The sequence below is a fragment of the Mytilus edulis genome, chromosome 6 (genome assembly GCF_963676685.1).
Source record: "Mytilus edulis chromosome 6, xbMytEdul2.2, whole genome shotgun sequence".
Lineage (NCBI taxonomy): Eukaryota > Metazoa > Mollusca > Bivalvia > Mytilida > Mytilidae > Mytilus > Mytilus edulis.
In genome coordinates, this window is record NC_092349.1 from 42,178,134 (window position 1) to 42,190,360 (window position 12,227).

Genomic DNA, 12,227 nt, shown 5'->3' on the forward strand with positions numbered 1-12,227 from the left:
AATATTATAAATTAAGGAATGTATCTCCCTCATGCAAAGCTCTGATTCCTTTCACGGATTTGGCTATACTTTTTGGAACTTTTGGATTATAGCTCTTCATCTTGTATATAAGCTTTGGCCACGAGCATCACTAAAGAGACATGTATTCCTTAAAATGCGCATCTGGTGCAGAAAAATTGGTACCGTTAATGTTATTATGTATAACATTTATCGACATCATTTTTGCAGGTTTTGTTCCATAGCTAATTAGGAGATAACTGTATTGTATTTTAAGCTCCGACGGCATCAATTGGGGATTTGATGGTCGCAAATTAAGTTTACTGGCGACTCGTTAGCGGAGACAGTAAACGGGTATTTGCGACCATCAAATCCCCAATTGATGCCGTCGGAGCTTAAAATACAATATTGTTATCTCCATTCTAATGAAACTGACAGAAAACAACGTTAAAACATGAATTTAAAATCTGTCATATACCGTCTGCGCTTGCGCGTACGTCCCATAGCATCAATTGCCAATTGATGCCATGTAGATAAGTGACGTTATCCAATCAAAATGAACGTTACAAACGTTGTTGCATTAGAATGTATTTTCGTACTGCATAGAAATATTTGAAGGTACAACATTGAAAATATTGATTTTTCATGATCCAATCCAATGAATTGGAACATTTTCCAACTTCAACCCCAAGTGTTCTTTCCATTTTATCTGTTTTCAAGCTCATCTCCATACGCCATTTGCTGTATAACAATTCAACATTCTTTTTATAACACAAATTAAGGTGTTTTGTTTACTTACATTTAATGAACTAATCTTAAACATTCAGATGAAACCCTAATAATATCTGATAGAATAAGTTTTTGAAAGAAATATTGAAAGATTTGCTTACGACTAAACGCCATTAATTTCTCTTATAAATGATGGCATTGTATTTTAAATTAATATTTTGTCATGATTCAAACTTTTTACGCATAATGTTTTTAGATTGAACATTGAAAATTAATACTTAGAAAAATTCACTGTATTATCTTTTAAAAAAACCAAATACTGTATCGTAGTTAACATAACAAAAACAAAAGACTTATCTTACCATAATATAAGTACTTGTTCATTATTTGCCATATGCACAGTCGTCTGATAAGACTTAAAAGTCTCTACAACTGAAAAAGACGATAAGAAGTTATGGAATTATTCTTATCGTCTTTTATTGAAATGCAATAACCGGTCTTTCATCACAGTCATTGGACATCAATAGTTTTCAGCATACAGTCGTGAAAACGTGGTTTTATACACTGATTCAATAAACTTTATGTTAACAGAAAAAAACACATCTATTTTGATCGTCAGGTTGCAATTTTCTTGTTCACATTTACTATTACTCCGCAGTTAACTGATTTTTTAAGATATTAAAAAGAAAACCTCAACTAAGGGTGATAAGGTAAGGATTTACTTAAGTAAAAGGGTATTACTTCGCTTATAAGAACTAACATCAGATTTAATAAAAAAACATTTTTTTCTTCGTTTATATTCCGCCTAAAAGTACAAAAAAAGTTCCTTAGATGCTTTTGAAGGAATCAAATCATTTCTCTGAGAATAACTACGTTTATTTGGCAGGTGATTTTAACAGCAGACCATCGAAAGACTTAGATTACATAATAGCAGAAGAAAATAATTATGACGGTATACTAATTGAAATCCACCATTGCATACAATTATTTACAAATACGAAGTCTTGACAATCTTAATTGTCATTGAACTAAGAACAATTGGATAAAACAAATAATATTCAAAATAATTCACTTGTATTTTTATGCAGATACATTGAACCCCGATATGTACAATGTATACTTCTATTGTTAACAATAGAATAGGTGATAACATTGCTGCTATATTTATTAGTAAAAATGAAGCAACAGGTATTGTGATTTATTCTATGGCAACAATTGACCTTCTTAGTTTTATCTCAAATTTTTATCTGTTGAATTTTGATCATTTTATATAAAGAGGGATGAAGATACCAGAAGAACATTCAAACTCAAAGATAAAAAATAACCTGACAACGCCATGGCTAAAAAAGAAAAAAGCCAAACAGAAACACAATAGTACACAAGACGCAACATAGAAAACAAAAGACTGTAGCAAAACGAAAACCTGGAGGTGGTCTCAGGTTCTCCGAAAGAGTCAGCAAAACCTGCTCAACATGCGTCACCCGTCGAGTTGGTCATGTTATTACAAACCTGGTATTCAGTCTTATTCGCTGAAAAGTTGTTGACATTTTATAGATAAGTTACAAATTTATATTAGTCTATAAAAAATGAAAGAAAAAGTTTTTGGAACTACAATGTATTAATTATATTTGATTTTAATTTGAAAATAGATATACATTGAATAAGTTATCAAAGGTACCAGGGTTATAATTTAGTACGCCAGACGCGCGTTTCGTCTACATAAGACTCATCAGTGACGCTCATAACAAAATAGTTATAAAGCCAAACAAGTACAATGTTGAAATGCATTGATGATCCAAAATTTCAAAAAGTGGTGCCAAATACAGCTTAGGGAATCCATGCCTGGAATAAAAAATTCCTTAGTTTTTCGAAAAGTTCAAAGTTACATCATATCTAATTTTAGAGAACTATTAATAATATATCTAATGTTCAAGTGGTTTCAACACTTTTGATCATCATGCTTCAAGATATTGATTGACAATTGGTATATAATAGTTTCATAATGGCAAGGTACAGATCAAGTTTGCATTTTTTTCACGGTCTGATAATTTCTGCGCAGAGTTATGGTCCTTGGACTTAAAAATTCACTCAGACAATCAGTTTTCCACACTGTTTTAGGTCATCCTTGAAAGATGTTGACTTGATATTTTCTTTCTGTTTACACCGTGACAGCTTATAGAACAAGTAAGCATTTTGTTCCAGTATAACCATGCAATACTCTCAGAGTAATGTTTTAATATCATGATGTAATTAGATAATGGTCATACATGTCACCATTGCAATAACGAAGCGCCACCAATGCCGAACATTTTGTAATAATACAAATGTTCACTTTCAAAAGTTTTCGATGTAATCATTCTTGTCTTTTTGCTCAATAGCCACCAAAAAAAACACGGTTCTTTGGGTGTGTATTTGTTAAATTCCTTTATACGCAATTTTTTATTGAACTTTTTTTATCGGGTAAATTATTTTGTAGACACCCATATATTTGTGTGGCTGTGCATGTTTGCTAATCAACAATACCTCTTGGTTTTTTTCTGTTTCGTTTGGTTGCTGATGGATTAACATATGCCATAGATTACTTTTTAAATAAATCAATTACTTTAGTTATCTTTCACATCTCGTTTCAAGACAAATAAAAAAATTGTGTTTGTATGATCTTCAGTGATGTCTTGTATCTTGTTTTATTCCTAGATTTGCAATATGCAGTGGTTTCAAAACTAACCCAAAAGGAAGTTGCCCGTTTACTTCGTTTTAATTCATATCTATCAATTTTGCAATGTGTTAATGCATGTTAGTTCTAGAAATTCCACTTGTAGTCTTATCTTTCCCTATATCTAGTCCAAGTACAATGTTAACAATAATGATGGCTGATCGAATAGTTTGGATTTTCTTTTTCGTGTGTAGCTTAATTCCTTTTTCAAACTCGTTTTGCATGATGACAATTCCGACGTCGGGTAGGGAATTTGTTTTATATTTCAAATGGCTGCTTAAACTTCAAACTTCTTTGTATAATTAAAGCAAAACATCTATAGGTAAATTAACAAACTATTTGTTAAGGAAGGATGACAAAAGAATAACATGCAGCTAATTCAAAAGGGGAACATTATTATGTTCATGAAGAATGATAATCGTGTCCTATAAATTGAGAGTAGAAGCTTCAATGAGATACATTTGATGAATAAAAATGTGAACACATTGGCATATTCTGAAAACAAAATTTATGGCGTGAAGATAATACGTGTTTCAGAATGAAGTAAATGATTGTCTAAAGCTTAAATTATTTGAACTAAAAGCTTTGTTAATTTTCAATCATATTCAAGTACTTTAAAGTAAAATTAATAGCATCAATTTCTTATTCTTCCAGACACAACACAGTGCGTATACAAAAATGTCACCTTAACTTTAGGTCAGACATTTACAAACTATGACGACTGCTTGGAGCTTAGGTGTCTAAAAGATGGGAGTATGTCCATCTGCGGGTATGTAGACAGTACAATGTATATGATCACCACATAATAACTACTTAATATGTACTATTTTCCGGTATGTTTTTCCAAGCCCCGAGTTGGTGTTGTTCCATCATAAGTTATCCGAATTCTTTGCGGATGATTTGCCTAACACACATTATTTCCTACCAAGTTTTCTAAGATATCTCTCGAAGTGCCCAGTTGTTCCCCACGTTTTTTAGCGCTCCGAATTCAATGCTTGTCTAGATAATGACCGTAAACGTTTAATTTGTTAAATTAACATATCTATTTTAATTAATAATATTCACTTTCAATTAGGTAGCAATAAACAGTTAGGAAAAAATATTAAAATTTGCCCTTATAGATTTTACCATCCCCTTTTCATTGCTTTCTTGCAATATCAAGCTTACTGTTTGTGTCATATATGTGCATATGTATGTAATCAGAATCTTCCATAGATTTTATATCCAGTATATAAAATGGTAAAATATAATTTCTTTTGGTGTGTATCCATGGCAACAATCTGCATTTATTTGTTATAAAATATTGCAAAAAGATGTCACATATTTCCCCAAAATTTGGCTAAAAGTAGAATTTCAATCGCTTGAAGTAATACCTTTTCTGAAACTGTGTACATACATCATTCAGCAAATCCAATGAAAATCATATGTCTTTCGTCTCATTTTTTTGTAAAATTGCGTCAAAAAGTTCGTGTAGAAAAAAAGTGTTTGTAAACATTACATTAATTTCTGGACCGATAGCCGGTCTAGCTATGAAAATGCGGATTGTCAAACAGAAAATAGCCCATAAAACATGTAAAAAATAATCTTGATGCTCTTATAAACCATCTTTGAAGGTTAAGTTAGCACTCAGCTTTCTAAAAATGAATTTTATTACACAATAACTTTCCTATTTGAAAAATCCACCGGGGCCAAAATGCGAAACTAAACTCCTAACTGTGTATTGCTACCTTAATAGTTAATATTTTTTTCAAATTCTCCCTTTTAACTTATTTTCTGTGTTCTGCTAGCTAAATCGAGTAAAATGGCCTTTTATTTTTGAAAATTGGTTGAGTAATAAATATTTTATGAAGGTTAGCAGTCGACACTGAAACGCGACAAAAACTGATTTAAAGAAAGGTGCCAAGTCAAAGTGTAAAATCTTGTCTCTACCTCAATTTTTGGCAAAATCTTAAAAACTATACCTCTTTTGTCAGTTTTTTTTTTGCAGAAAATCTTAATAAGATCTCTGAAAATGCAAAATTGTACAAAATTTAGCAATTTCAAGCATCAAAATGTTAATCGTTATGCCTATTGCATAGCAAAGACTTGATTAAAAGACTTGGTGATAAAGAATCAATTTCTTACATCTGATTTAACTTTACATTTAATATATGCCAAAATGTAACATGAAATCTTGATAAAAACAATAATTTGATATATTCGCAAGAAAAAAACCAACGCGTTCAATACTTAGGCTACTACATGCAGCCCAGTTAATCAGAAGCAAGGGTTAAGCCGATAGAGTACAAATATAAGCCTTGTGTCAAAATGTCTAATTTTGGTTGCTAAGGACTGTAAACAATAAAATTGACATGCATTGTCATTCTTAAACACTTAATTTTCTCAGAAGTTGATTTAGAATCTAAATATCAATAGATTTGTGGCATGAAAAGTTTTAAATTATACAATTCTGAGCTTGGTAAGTATGCCATAAGGTAGCAATAAACAGTTAGGAAAAAATATTAAAATTTGCCCTTATAGATTTTACCATCCCCTTTTCATTGCTTTCTTGTAATATCAAGCTTACTGTTTGTGTCATATATGTGCATATGTATGTAATCAGAATCTAAAATGGTAAAATATAATTTCTTTTGGGTGTATCCATGGCAACAATCTGCATTTATTTGTTATAAAATATTGCAAAAAGATGTCACATATTTCCCCAAAATTTGGCTAAAAGTAGAATTTCAATCGCTTGAAGTAATACCTTTTCTGAAACTGTGTACATACATCATTCAGCAAATCCAATGAAAATCATATGTCTTTCGTCTCATTTTTTTGTAAAATTGCGTCAAAAAGTTCGTGTAGAAAAAAAGTGTTTGTCAACATTACATTAATTTCTGGACCGATAGCCGGTCTAGCTATGAAAATACGGATTGTCAAACAGAAAATAGCCCATAAAACATGTAAAAAATAATCTTGATGCTCTTATAAACCATCTTTGAAGGTTAAGTTAGCACTCAGCTTTCTAAAAATGAATTTTATTACACAATAACTTTCCTATTTGAAAAATCCACCGGGGCCAAAATGCGAAACTAAACTCCTAACTGTGTATTGCTACCTTAATAGTAAATATTTTTTTCAAATTCTCCCTTTTAACTTATTTTCTGTGTTCTGCTAGCTAAATCGAGTAAAATGGCCTTTTATTTTTGAAAATTGGTTGAGTAATAAATATTTTATGAAGGTTATCAGTCGACACTGAAACGCGACAAAAACTGATTTAAAGAAAGGTGCCAAGTCAAAGTGTAAAATCTTGTCTCTACCTCAATTTTTGGCAAAATCTTAAAAACTATACCTCTTTTGTCAGTTTTTTTTTGCAGAAAATCTTAATAAGATCTCTGAAAATGCAAAATTGTACAAAATTTAGCAATTTCAAGCATCAAAATGTTAATCGTTATGCCTATTGCATAGCAAAGACTTGATTAAAAGACTTGGTGATAAAGAATCAATTTCTTACATCTGATTTAACTTTACATTTAATATATGCCAAAATGTAACATGAAATCTTGATAAAAACAATAATTTGATATATTCGCAAGAAAAAAACCAACGCGTTCAATACTTAGGCTACTACATGCAGCCCAGTTAATCAGAAGCAAGGGTTAAGCCGATAGAGTACAAATATAAGCCTTGTGTCAAAATGTCTAATTTTGGTTGCTAAGGACTGTAAACAATAAAATTGACATGCATTGTCATTCTTAAACACTTAATTTTCTCAGAAGTTGATTTAGAATCTAAATATTAATAGATTTGTGGCATGAAAAGTTTTAAATTATACAATTCTGAGCTTGGTAAGTATGCCATAAGGTAGCAATAAACAGTTAGGAAAAAATATTAAAATTTGCCCTTATAGATTTTACCATCCCCTTTTCATTGCTTTCTTGTAATATCAAGCTTACTGTTTGTGTCATATATGTGCATATGTATGTAATCAGAATCTAAAATGGTAAAATATAATTTCTTTTGGGTGTATCCATGGCAACAATCTGCATTTATTTGTTATAAAATATTGCAAAAAGATGTCACATATTTCCCCAAAATTTGGCTAAAAGTAGAATTTCAATCGCTTGAAGTAATACCTTTTCTGAAACTGTGTACATACATCATTCAGCAAATCCAATGAAAATCATATGTCTTTCGTCTCATTTTTTTGTTAAATTGCGCCAAAAAGTTCGTGTAGAAAAAAGTGTTTGTCAACATTACATTAATTTCTGGACCGATAGCCGGTCTAGCTATGAAAATACGGATTGTCAAACAGAAAATAGCCCATAAAACATGTAAAAAATAATCTTGATGCTCTTATTAACCATCTTTGAAGGTTAAGTTAGCACTCAGCTTTCTAAAAATGAATGTTATTGCACAATAACTTTCCTATTTGAAAAATCCACCGGGGCCAAAATGCGAAACTAAACTCCTAACTGTGTATTGCTACCTTAACAGTTGTGGTGTGACTGTCAGTTTGAAAAGAATTCCGGTGCTAATGCTGTCTGAAGGGCAAACGATATAGTTTTGGTCCCATATTTAAATTTTGATCACAATTTGCATTAAGCCTTTTTTTTGCCTGATTTAATCAGATATGTAATAATAAAAAAAAAAAGATACCCTCGTGTGCTACTTTTTGAGTAAAATGAGGTAGAAATTTTATATATTTGTTCAAAATTCGGATTTTTGGACTAATTTTCCTTTCGACAGAAGTGAATAACGTTTTTATTTTAAAAGATAAACACAAGCTGTTTTTTTTTTGGTTTAATTATTTAACAATTCTTTATTATATATTTCTGTTCTTATTTGTGCATTTGTTTTTTCTTCTTCAGATTACTCATATTTATCAAATATTCATGAATGTAGAAAAAAAACATAATTTTTTTCTGTATATTTATCAAATTAAAAAAAATTGCACTATTGACTTCTTCATGAAAATTGACACACATAATCTTCGTACGTAAACAAACCAAATGGCATTTTAAAAAAGCTGGGTTTTTTTTATTTAATTTTTTAACGCTTCTTTATTATATATATCTGTTCTTATTTGCGCATTTGTTTTTTCTTTTTCTTCAAATAACTCATATTTATCAAATATTTACGAATGTAGAAAAAAAACATCATTTTTTGCTGTATATTTATCAAATTAAAAAAAATTGCACTATTGACTTCTTCATGAAAATTGACACACATAATCTTCGTACGTAAACAAACCAAATGGCATTTTAAAAAAGAGTGGTCCATGAACTTATTTTTTTAAGTTAATTAAGTTTGAATGATAAAAATCAGTCAAAAACTGTATCTTTTCCCGATAAGGCATAATTTGACGTCGCGAAAATAACAATTTACGTTAGCTAAGTCATTACCTTCCCTTAACGCCTTTAATCTTGCAGTGAGATAGGAGAGTTTGTGCATCGTTATGCCGTGTTTGACGTCGTTTTATTTGTGGAGATTTACATATATATCTTCGGATCTTAATACAATCAGAACTGAAACTTCGATTTTTGTGTGGATCCTCTCAAGGCCCTGCCAGAAAGACAGGGCAAATATGTTTATGGTTTTTTTTCAACGAGTATCTCGTAAATGATAACTCTTTTCTGCATTTTAAAAGAGAAATACACCTTGTCTAGTGTCTTTTCTTAAAGTCAAGAGTTAGTATACCCAAACAGTTTTTGACATCCTCTAAGTTTTAATTGCAGAAATGAAGGGTCCGGGGGAGGCAAGGTTATTTGCCAAAAACATTGTTTTTTGTTCCCCCTTTCGCCAAACTGTTTAAGCAAATTATACGTTGATTGTCAATTTCAGAAGTTTCACCCTAATTGTAAGTATCCTCATGACCTTTGTCCCGACGCTGAAGTAGATATGATAAAAGTCACCTTAATTTGGAAACCTTATTCATTTTTTGCATTTCTTGTAGCTTTAAGATCACGAATATTTCACAAAACAGTGAATAAATTGACCGGTTCCGTCAAAAGACTAACAGTACAACTGAGTAAGCAAATGTTACTTACCGAAATGAATCAATATTGAAATACATGAAAAAGATAAGTGAAAAATACCAAAAGACATTCAAAAGTTGAAAATAAACTGACAATGGCATGACGAAAATGAGAAAAGACCAAAGGACAAACAACAGTTTGCAAAACGCAACATACAAATCGAAAGACTAAACTAAAGATTGAAAACTATTGCTTTTGTATATGAAAATAAGTAATTGTGGTATGATTGCAAATAAGGCAACTATCCAATAAAGTTCAAATGAAGTGGATGTAAGTTATAGGCAACCCTGTATGCCTAGTTAAATATATAGAGTTCATAATTCATATGTTTCCTGTCTTACGTGTAGGTACATCTGGTTCGTGTATTATTTGGTCGTCTTTTTCTCGATATCACATGACCTTTCACACTCCTTATTAAAGCATTGTTTGTAACTACATAATAAAATTAAACGTAATAAATTTTATTTTATTTAGGATTGGTATACATGCAGGCGTATTTGTTCCGCCACCAGGATGTACTATTTCAAGAGGAGATAAATGTGCTTTTGAGTTTGTTTCCGCTAGAGATCGATCTCTTAAATGTGAAGCAGAAATTTTTGGCTAAACATAGTATATATCTATTGGAACATGTGGAAAGGATTAACAAGGAAAGGGGGATAGACACCGTATGCCTTCTACGCTGGAATCATGAGTTATAGTAAAATTTGTATAATGATGGACAGAATATGTGAACAATAACAATAAATGTGGTTATATTTATACCTTTGCTCAAAATTGTCAGTGTAATATGTTCCCATGAACCTCTATCAATATCGATTCTACCACGCAACCCTATTGATTACTATATTTTTCTAACTCTCGATAGTTAAGCCTCGGTCACACCTTACCGGATAACTCGAACGGACGCCTAACGGATAACTTTTTTTTCAATCCGTTCAGGTAGCAATACACAGTTAGGAAAAAAACTTAAAATTGACACTCATAATTTTTAAACACCCTCTTTCCCCTCCTGTCTAACAAAGAAGGCTTTATATGTGTGTTATGCATGTATATACTTATAGAAAGAGAATCTTCCATAGATTTGATTTCTAATGGTCATAAGGGTGAAATATAATCCCTCTTGGGTGTAACCATGGCAACAATCTGCATTTCTTAGATACAAAATATAGCAAAAAAGGGGGGTGAACATGTCACAAAAGTCTCCAAAATTTGGTCTAAAGGAAAATTTCAATCAATTACAGTAATACCTTTCCTGAATCCATAGGTTTTTGTCTATCAAGTGGTCCCAAAAAAATCATATGCTTATCTGCTCGTTTTTCCATAAAATTGAATTGAAAAGATCGAGCGCAAAATCTTTGTTGATAAACACTACTATAATGTATGGACCTATGAACGGTACGGATAGGAAAAAACGGACTGTCAATCATATAAATGGCCTATAAAACATGTTAAAAACAATCTTAATGTTCATATAAACCCACTAAGGAGGCTATATTATTCTTCAATTATCTAAAAATCAATTTTATTGTACAAAAACTTTCATATTTAAAAAATTCACAGGGGCCATAATGCGAAACTAAACTTCTAACTGTGTATTGCTACCTTAGACGTCCGTTCTTATCCGTTAGACGTCCGTCCATATCCGTAAAATGTCCGTTGAACGTCCGTTAGGTGTCCGTTTCGTTTCCGTTTTGTATCCGTTACGTGTCCGTTATACATCCGTTAGAGGTCTGGAAGATAAATTCACCAACGGACTTCTACCGGACGTTTAACGGATAAAACGGATGTTGAATGGATGAGAAACGGACTTCATCCGGACGTATAACGGATAAAACGGATGATGAACGGATCTGAAACGGATAAAAGCCAATTGAAAATTTCGCGTCAGAAATGCCAATTATTGGTATGTCAGATTTCTTAAGGTTCGTGAATTCTTATTATTCATAATCGATCTTAGAGTATAGGCACGTCTTCACAATCAAGCAGTTCTTATTCAGGCCAGACACTGCCCTTTGGTGGAATCTTGAAGAACAAACCACAACCAGTTACACAGAAACATTTTGAATATTTATGCGATTTACATGTATTATTATTGTCGCCTTTGCTTTTTCCGTATATCTTGTTCATCCGTTTTATCCGGTACGCTTCCGTTAGATGTCCGTTTTATGCGGTACTCGTCCGTTAGATGTACGTTCGACATCCGTTCTGTCCGGTACGTGTCCGTTTCTCGTTCGTTGCATATCCGTTGTGTGTCCGTTATGCTTCCGTTACACGTCCGTTTTATTCGGTCAGTACTTCAACGGACTCCCAACGGATAACAATTTTGTCAATGGACAACTTTTAGTTTCATCCGTTAGGCATCCGTTCGTGCTATCCGGTAAGGTGTGACCGAGGCTTTAGATTTTCAAACTGTAGAATGCGAGGTTAACTGAAATTTTAAATTCTCGATAGTGGATAAATAATGTAGTCCACGAGATAGAGTAGTAAATGAAATGATAATTAATGCAATACGTATAATGTTACCTCTTGCTATTGTTTCGATATTTAAGAGAAAAAACGTTAACAAAATCCTTGTAAGAACAAAGCTGGTTTGTCACATGAGCAAAAATTCTGACATTATTTTTTTATAGCTGGTATATACTTCAAATGAATTACTGTTATGTATTATTTACATGTAAAAAATTGTCTTCTTAACTAGAGGGAGTTGTCGGTTCTTCATGTTACTGTAAAAATAAGCTATATATACGATAACATTAACATTACATCTT

At 31.7% G+C, this 12,227-nt stretch overlaps 1 long non-coding RNA gene across 1 annotated transcript; it reads left to right on the forward strand.

Annotated features, from left to right (window-relative positions):
- Positions 1 to 3,581: 3,581 nt before the first annotated feature.
- On the forward strand, positions 3,582 to 10,225 carry LOC139526093 (uncharacterized). Its single transcript, XR_011665125.1, has 3 exons — positions 3,582 to 3,683; positions 4,094 to 4,208; positions 9,934 to 10,225. It is a non-coding gene; the product is annotated as an uncharacterized lncRNA (long non-coding RNA).
- Positions 10,226 to 12,227: the final 2,002 nt, after the last annotated feature.